Below are 10132 nucleotides of genomic sequence, written 5' to 3' on the forward strand. Positions count from 1 at the left end.
ACCTCACACACACCTCACACACACACCTCACACACACACACCTCTCTCATACACACATACACACAGCTCACACACACACCACACACACACACACACCTCACACACACACACACACACACACACCTCACACACACACACACACACATTTATCTTCCACTTTCATGCAACCACATTCTTCTAATTTCTAGTGTAGACATAATTTTCTGCTATGCATTATATTCACTATGCTGTTTTCTGATTTTCTGAATTTCCTTTCCCCCATCCAAAGCACTATCAGGATTCAGATTCTGCAACCAATCCCAAAGTACCGAGGATATCATTTTGACCTTCAGGTAGTCCTTACTCAACAGAGCCATTGGCATTTCAGACTCTCTCGGAGTGAGACTGCTTCACTGTTTCTTAAGAATGAAAATGTTGTCTTGGAATAGATATTGCATGCTTCATGATACCTTTATTTTTAAAAATTGTATTAATTGTAATAATGGCATTAATAGTTTTAACTTTGCATATGAAAAGTGATACTTCTTGACATTTAGTTTATCAGACACTATGCTTAAATGTATTATAATTTTAATATTTTTGAAAAGCATGATTGTTAGCATATAAAACAGTGCAAATAAATGAAAAAATTATATGAGTTAGACACATGAACTATACGTAAGTTCTAGAAATTTGATTTTCATTACAAAAAATCAACCTCAAGAATGATCAGGGTCTTGTGTTTTTTTCCTTTTTTCTTCTTCTCTCATGCATTACATCCTGAAAACTGTTTCCCCCCCTTCACTCCCCTCACCTCTCCTCTTTCCCAGATCCACTCCTCCTCCATTTCCCTTCCAAAACATAAAAATAAAATAGCAGGTTCCAAGGATATCGACTGAACACAGCCTAACAAATTACAATAAGACTAGACCCAAATCCTCATATCTAGCCTGGCACTGCAACCCAGTAGGAGGAAAGGGGTCCTGAGAGCAGGCAAAAAAGTCAGAGAATGCCACTGTTAGGAGTCCCACATGAACACCACGCTAAGCAGCCACAACCTCTATGCAGAGGACCTAGTTCAGACTCATACAGGCTCTATGAGTGATCTTCTAGGAGCCCTATTTAGTTGATTTTGTGTTTTCATGGTGCCCTCCCTTGACCCCTCTGGTTTCCAAAATCTCTCCACCTTCTTTTATGCAGGCCTCTGCTGGCTTATCTAGTGTCTGCCTATGGATCTCTACATCAGCCTTTCTGATGAAAATTGGACTAGACACCAATCTATAAGTATAGCAAAATATTGTTATGAATTACGTTATGACAAAAAAAATGTTTGTTTGAAGTCATATTTGCTTCTTCCTGGGTTTCTGGGCTATCCAATCTCTGGTTCCTATCCATCCAGACAGTGTCAGACATGAAATCCCTCTCTCGTGGTGTGAGCCTCGAGTTGGTCCAGTCATTGGTTTACCAATGGCACAATTTCTGCTCAGTTTTACCCCAGCACATCTCACATACAGGACGCGGTGTAGAGCAAAGAGTCTGGGGCTGGGTTGATGTCCTAGTCCCACTGCTCAGGTCTTGCCTGGCTACAGAGAGTGGCCAGTTCAGGATCCATAAGCCCTATTACTATGAGTCTTCTAAGGGGCTGTAGATTCCACAGAGTTTCCACTGCACTAAATTTCCACATCACCTCCCAAATGTTCCCTAAGCCTCATCATCTAGAATATTTTAGTCTTTTTACATTAGATGCTTAGAGCACCTAATTGATCCACTCTGGTGGATCATCATTACCCATAATCTGATTACTAATCACTCATCGTTTTCAATAAATGACTTGTCCCTTCACGACCCAAAACTGACTTCCTCTGAATCTTTTCAGTTACAGCCCCAGGTCCTTCTGCCTCTTCGGTCCTTCCAACACATCTCAATCATCTTTCCAGATCCATCCCCTTAGAGTGTCATCTACAACATTAGCTTCTTTGAAATCTGTGTCGTTTCTTCCTGTCTTTCTGTCTAGACAGTGGAGAAGAAGGGAAACTTTCTTCCTTCTCGATCACTTTCTTTATCACTCTAAATTGAGTTTATTGTTTCCTTTGTAACTCTAACTCTCAATATTTCTGAATACCATCTGACCTCTCACTATCTGCTATTTATTGTGACCATTGCTTACAGGCCATGTATCTCACTTCTTTCTGATGCTGTCATTCATATTCTTGGAGATGCAGAAGAATGCTAGCATTCGCCACTCTGCCACTGCGAGATTGTTTTTTTCTGTACTCTGAATATTCTGCTCCACTCCTTTGGTTGGCATGGTTTCTAATAGAGTTATTTTTTTTTCTTTTCCAAAACTTGCATGCAGATTTTAATCTTTTTTTCTAATACTTGAATATGACCTACCTACACACTTCCTGTTATGGTATTAATATTTATACGTTTGGTTTTTGTCTGAACTTCTTGGATATATAGTTTTGTTAAAGGTTATTAATCCAGGGAAAATTATCAGCCACTATTTGTTCACGTATTTTCTTCTCATTCATTTCTTCTGTCTTCCCCTTTTTGTACTACCCACAGCTTCTGGTCTACTCTTCTGCTCAATTTGTTCCGGCTTTTCCTCCTTTTGCTTCAGTGTTTATAGATTATATATAGATTTATATAATAATAGATATTTATTATAAGCTTAGGCACTATCTGTGTACTAACAGCATTTTTATTCCAATCTATTTTCTTCCTTACTTGATTTCCAACATCCTTATTAATGTATTCCCCCAATCCTTACATGGTACCTACCTCTTACTTTTGAAACTAATGTATAGATATGTTAAGATTTCCTCCATGATAATACTAAAATGTTTATGTTATTTATATCCTGTTATCATGTAAAATTTGTTCCATTGGACTCATTATTTCTAATACTTTTAGCAAAATCTTCTTAAAACCTTGGCAGGTTTCAAAGATTAGGAATGGAGGTGAATAGAACACTAATATCAGTACTTCTGATCACTCAACAATTTAATAAGCTGTGTTTAGAATTATCTGAAGCATATTAATATGCCTATGGCTCTTTGGTTTGGGATCCTTTTGAATATTTTACTCCCCCATTTTTTCTTCTTTGGAATCCTCAACAACTGCATCTAAAATTGACTACCATTACACACAGGAGTCAGTTGTTGAAAGGCAAGTTTGGAAGAAACAGAATCATTCTATATTTTAGTTAATATTAAATGCTATTTTTCTTTGTCTGAGCCTCATATTTATTTATTAAATAATTCATTCAGCTTTTTCCTCCTGCATGATATCTTTGTTTCTTTCTTTCCCAGATACCTAGCCAAAACTTTAATTGTGAATTTCCAAATCTGTTTTAAAGCTCTGACCCCTATTGTGGATATTGTCTTCTCCACATAGGTAGATAGGAAAAATGAAAGGCACCGATCTGAAAAGATTTATTTTCCTAATTGGAAAAAGGTGTTTGATTGAGTGATGAAATTTTTTTTAACATGAGAGAAGACCTTTATTACGGGAAGGAAATAAACTATGGTAACGAAGGCAATCTTGCCCCCATCTCCCATGGTTATAAACTTTCTGATGATAAATATTTTATGAGGATGTAGTAGGAGTTATGAAAGAAAAGTCATGGAATCGAGGCGTATGTAAATAATAAGAGCTTCTGTCTCACAAATAATATATCACCATCAGATTTTGTTTGTTTGTTCATTTGTTGTTTTGGAAAATGAACATTGGAAATTCCCAATTTGACTCTATGAGTTTCTGATCAAAGTAAATATATCAGTTTCTCCAGCTCTCTGAATATCTTTTTCTTCCCAGAATTTAAAGTGATTTACTCATATATCAGGGCCTAGCCCAATCACTGTCAGACAGGCTTCCTCGAGCAGCTGATGGGAGCAGATGTAGAAACTCTCAGCCACACAGTAGGTGAAGCTCGGGGAACCGTACAGAAGAGGGGAGGTAATGTGGGAGACAGTGTTTGAGGACACCAGGAGAATACAGCTCACAGAATCAACTAAGCGGGCCTCATTTGGCTCCCGGAGACTGAAGTAGCAATCAAGGAGACTGTGTGGGTCTTCCCCAGGTCCTCTGCATTCAGGCTGTGATCGGTTAGTTTAGGGTTTTGGTGGGTCATCCTAACATTGTTAGTGGAGCAGTCTCTGAGTCTTTCACCTGCGCTTGGGACCCTTTCCCTTTAACCAGGTTGTCTAGTCCAGCCCTGAAGTGAAGGTGTGCACCTAGTCTTAAGGTAACTCGTTAGGACATTTTCAGTTGGCATCATTGGGAGGCCTGCTCTTTTGTGAAGGTGAATGGAGGGGAAGAGTCTGGAGGAGAGAGGAGGCCTATGGGGAAGGCTAGGAGGAGGGAAGAGAAGGAATGCTGTGGTCCGGATGAACTGTATGAGAGAAGAATAAAGAAAAAGGAAAATTGCATTTCAGCCTGTGAAATCTGTCCTCTTGTAATTCTAAGGGGAGGGGGGAAATGTGTGTTGTGGCTAGATAATGGCTCTCAAGCTCCCCAAAAGTCAGAGTCAAAGATGGAGTTATTGTCAGCATTTCCATGGGGGTTCAGTGTTTCTTGAGATCCGGAATAAACTGCGTTAACTCTCATGGCTAAAATAAGCCACTTAACCCCATTGTCTCAGCTTCTATTTCCAGAGAAACTGAAGCTAAGATCACAAGTGAAACAATTTACTGAGAAATGATAGTAGCTCCTCCTAGACTGTGCTTCAGCTGGGAAAGTCACAAATAAGCATGAGATCATTACACGCCTCTTCTGTAACTCTAAGAGAAAATGACTAATGCTTGTAAATTTAAGAGATTTCTAAAGTGAAACAATTACACTCAATTACTATCACTCATATGCTATAGTTGGGCTCTTTGAGATCTATTTATATAGAATTTTTCCTTTCTGAAATCTATGAATGATTTTGTGTATATATGAGCTTGAAATATAACACAACTCTGAGAGCATTACACTTAAAAATCTGATATATTTCTTCTTATTTCCCTTAAAATTGAGATGCATCTATCCTTACCACAGGAATACTAGAGATTGAAATTAATATCAATGAATTCCTAAAGTAATCTTTCCAAGCACAAAAGAAAGCTGTCCTATGTCTTCTGGCACTTAGCTGGGTTGTAATAATTCTAGGTTTAAAGCAGAGTACTTAAATGATAAATGATGTATAAACGGATCTCACTGATGAAACATATATCCATGTATAAGGCAATATAAGGCAGTATTTTTAAAGAGGATTCCAGGAATGTCATTATCCTTTCATGTGAGAAATTATGAAGATAGAAAATATGATCTTCATCCAATACTTGAAATTAGATGAGTAACCATAAGAAAGTAGCACTTGTTATTAGCTAAGGTAAAGATCTCATGATGGCCAGAGTTGGTTCGCTGTTTGCAAGTGTTTGTTGCTCTTGCAGAAGACATGAGTTTGATTCCTAGGACTCATGTGACAGTTCATATCCATTGTAACTTCGGTCTCAGGCAGTCCAATGCCACCCTCTTCTGACTTCCACAGGTACCAGGCATGCAAAACTTGTATACCAATAACATAATAAGATGAATAAAATCTAAAGAAAAGAAAATCTTTCATACTCTCATGAATGCTTTCTGCAGAGGAACTTTAGAAAATAACTTTACTTGCTTTGCTTCTTGGAAACTTGAGGAAATGAGTATTGGCGTTTACTGCTTACTGTGGAGTCATAATCTAGACAGAGGTTTGCTTAAATACATGATACTCAATATGAAACCGTTTCAGTGGGCGGTCTCTCTGCACTACCTGTAAGAAAGGCATAGATAGTATCATGTTTTGTGCCATCTTTAAAATTAAACTTTTTATTTTTAAAACAAACTTCCTTGGGATATTCTGTTCAGAGCATCTGTAACTTTTGTTAAAAACTTGCCATCTGACTCAGTCTTGAATTGTCTCTTCTATGTTCCTCAAAGTGTCTTATGATACATGGTTTTCTCTTTTAGATGATAGAATCTGGACTTTGAGATCACCCTAGCATTTGTGGATGACAATAATGGTTCTCTTCTATCTATAAATGGCTGTTCCTTTGCAATACCAGGAAACTGTTGAATCAGATAAAGACTAAATCAGAGCTACTTGGATATGTTTCTGCTACAACACTTCCTACATAAAATCTATGACATTTTTCTCACAAAAATTCAACCTCCAACTCTTTGGATACAAACTATGTGTCATAAAATTTCATTTAATTATGAAAATAGTTGTCTGAGTCAGTTTCTGACTCTACAAGGTAAGCCTCAATCTGCAAAACCACACCCATTTGAAATGATCTCTAATTTTAGTAATCCGTTTAAATTTATGATTTTCCAGGACCTCTCCACAGGTTTGGTAACTTCCTAGAAAGGTTTGAAGAAACCAAGCGAATAGTTTGTTGCTCTTTCTGGTTAAAGATGTGATTTAAGAACAGTCATATGAGAGCAGTCACAGGCAGGGCCAGAGGAAATGGTGAGGAATTTTCATTCCTTGTAGGTACAGTGTCTCCACCACTCCCAATTGTGTCCTTCCATCCAGAAGTGCTTGGAACTTCACAAAGTAAAGTGACTTGATTTTGAAGGCATTGCTAGATGCCTCCATCATTGATAATGGGTTTTGTCTTTACCCACTCACCCATGCAGGGATTTGGAAAGGGGGTTGTAAGTTACACAATGGACCATTCCTTGGAATTTTCACATAGCAGCCAAAGAGTTATGGATCATGTATATCTCAAATTCCTTCATTTTTGGGGTCAGTGGCTCAGAGGTGATATTTGCGGAAGGGGGTTGTGTGAAGCATTATTCCTGCTTGGATTTTTCAGGTTTCTTTCGTTCTTTGTCTTTTGTTGTTGTTGTTATTGTTGTTTTGATTTTTGTTTTCAAGACAGGGTTTTTTTGTAGCTTTGGAGTCTGTCCTGGAACTCACTCTCGTAGACCAGGCTGTCCTTGAATGCACAGAGATCTGCCTGCCCCTGCCTCTCCAGTGCTGAGATTAAAGGCATGGTCCACTAGCATCCGGCAAGATTTCTTTTTGCCTTCTACTACTATCTACATATTTAAATAAATAAAAAATATATCTTGTTTTTTTGATTGACTTCCCTGGGGAACCTTTCACCAGTTCAATCATTTTTATGTTACACTGTGAAATTTTCTTCTGGAGTTCCCCAGCAAGCAAGTTTGGCATATGTGAAACACAAATACATTTGAAGACAAACTTTTACAGGAAGGTCAAGAGCCTAGTTTGTGACAATACAACTGGAAGTATGGTGGACCAGTCCATGGTCAGTAGTTTAGTCAGGTGATCCGAACCTTGATCATTCTGATTTTTAATTACGTTGTTTGTGGTTAGTATTAAACATGAGTCTAAATTTTGATAAACATTTGCCCACATTTTATAAATGTGATAAAATTTGATAACATTTTTCCACATTGATATTCCTGCGAGCTGTGATGTGGGTGCTAGGAGTTGAATGTGGGTCTATTGGAAGAGCGGCCAGTGCTCTCAACTGCTGAGCCATCTCTCTAGCCCTCACACTGGTATTTCTGCAGAGCATTCTGAAACGGCACCGCTTGTGTTTTCTAAATGCTTCCAATTCAAAAACTTGCTAATATTTCCTGTTTACTGATTCACTTTGTGCTAGACTATAGACACCTCGAGCTTGCTCTGTTAAAAGGTGTAGGATACAGCAGTAACAGAAAGCAAACAAACAACAACAGCAAAACGAAAACACACCTCTGTTCTTAGGTTGCTCACATTCACACGGTAACGTAAGTTGAAAATGTCCAATTATAACACCTTATTTTAAATACATGTGTGTTAACTGGCACTATATGCTGTGATGAAGCTGACCTGAAAAGCATCATTTTAGAGAAGATATGTTCTGTCTCTAAGGTTCGACGTAGAGCTATTTACTTTATATGCATGATGAACAGTTTATTCTTGGGTCATGGAAAGACCACTGACTTCTCTATTTGAATTTACTGATCTCGAATGTGTACTATGTCACTGTTAATGTGGTGCAGACTGAAACATTCTTTTTCTTGCTGTGCTGAGGTTCAACTCACAGCTTGTGCATGCTAGGCAGGTGCTCTACAACTGAAATAAATCCTTGGTGCTGAAAATTTCTTAACTTTATGATTGCATTTCATGACCTTCATATTGCCCTCTTAAAAGATTCAACCTTCACTATTTCATTCGAATATAAAACACGATGGGTTTAAATCTCTGAGACTTTTGTGGCTTTGCTCTTCACTTTCTGCCATCATGCCCAGTAGACATTTCAAAATTGGTGTTCATGGTTAAATATAAAATGACTATCTAGCCAAAGGTGGAGCTGTTTTGGTTTGAGTAGATATGAATAGCTGTTTCCTTTTCCCGTTGTTCAGTTGTATCCCTTACCATCTTCTGTGGGAAACTCTGCTGAACATATGTTAACAGTCTTCATACATGAAGACTGAGTCAACGCTTGCATCAATGTCATCCAAAAGGAAAATCAGAGGAGCCAGGGAGCAAGCAAGCAAATTATGACTGATAGTCTTTACATACATCTGGATATGTATTTAAAAATGCCTGGTCAATAACAATGCACGTGTTGCACATAAATACATAATAACAAAATTGTTCTAACATGATCTTACTTTTTTTTTAGTCAATATCTCTCACAGAATCTAAAGCTATTAATATATTAGGTTCGCTTGGCTGGGAAAAATCTTCAGGGATCTACCTATATCTACCCAGACAGTGCTAGGGTTATAGACAGGCTTATAATTATTTGTTGACAAATCCAGTGTGCTAGAGTGGCACATGAGAAATGAATATGTGGTTATTTTTAACTTTAAAGAAATATATATGTTTGTACGGTGGAAAAATAATGCAGCCTGTGATGAATACACACGAGTTGGTCTTTCTTGAACAGTCTGTAGAGATTCAATGGGTTATGTGCCTGTGTGTATATGCATGCGAGTTTGTGTGTGTGAGTGCATTTCTGTGTGTGTAAGAATAACTTAAAAGGGAATTAAGTGACATGGAATTAGAAGCGTAGTGGAAATTATATAAATGCAGTACCTTTGTACAGAATTCTGGAAAGGTTAAGTTAAAAATAAATAAAATCAACAAGTAAGATGCACTTGTGTCCGGCAGGAGCAACAATATTTAAGGTCTCAAAGCTATAAACAAATCCTTAGTAGTTCATGGTTCATAATCAAAGCTCATAGACCTCCCCCTCCTATGGCCACCAGTCCAGCTCTCCCACCTGCCTCAGGCATTGATAGGATTTGGCAGCATGGTCAGGGAAGAGTTGCCCCACCTCAACAATGCGTAAGACAGGTAGGAGAGCTCATCCTGTGGGTATAAGAGTGGAAGAGCCAACCCAGCTAACTCAGGCGTGAGTGAACCAGCTCCGAAGTTGTAAGCATGGGAGAATTGTCACATCTCTCATCTGTTGGGCCAACCTTACAACTGCACAGGCCCAGATCCAGGGTTATGATGTGGCTCAGCCCATCATCCACTTTATCTATGATCTGCTGCAGCAGGTGAAGGAACCTAACCCTCAGACCCAAAGCTGCAGGATCTCCATAACACAGGGCAACAACAGGATATCCAAGAGGAGTCTTTAGTGATGGCCCAGAATCTATAGTGTAGTAGAAACCAGAGGCCTCGAACCAGACCAATGACTCTTTACAATGAACACATGCAAGTAGAGATATGGACAAAGGGAATTATGGTATAACTCACTGGGTCACACTGCAGCTTCCTGACAAGATTTTTAATTGTTTTCTCTTAAAGTTTGTTTGTGGTGGGAGGGCTGCAGGGGTGGAGCACAGATATGAAGGGAAGTGCAAATGAATGGGATCAGAATGAAAGATGTAAAAGACACATAGAATAAGTAAATAAATGAGCTCATACACCTGATTCTGTTCTTAGTCCTCTGCAAGGTAGAGTTGTAAACCAATCTTTATTCTCAGTTAGTGTCATGAATATGTTGTGCTGCTAAGTTTCCTCCCTCCTTCCCTTCCTCTCTGCTTCCTTTCCTCCCTCTCTCCCTCCATCAGTTCCTTCCTTCCTTTTTCCTTCCTTCCTTCCTTCCTTCCTTCCTTCCTTCCTTCCTTCCTTCCTTCCTTCCTTCCTTTT

General features: G+C 38.6%; 1 protein-coding gene across 2 annotated transcripts in view; it reads left to right on the plus strand.

The window, feature by feature from the left end:
- Znf804a (zinc finger protein 804A) overlaps positions 1-10132 on the plus strand; it is a 190558-nt gene that overhangs the window by 150861 nt on the left and 29565 nt on the right. The window lies entirely within an intron of this gene.

This window comes from Microtus ochrogaster, chromosome 4, assembly GCF_000317375.1.
Source record: "Microtus ochrogaster isolate Prairie Vole_2 chromosome 4, MicOch1.0, whole genome shotgun sequence".
Classification (NCBI taxonomy): Eukaryota; Metazoa; Chordata; class Mammalia; order Rodentia; family Cricetidae; genus Microtus; species Microtus ochrogaster.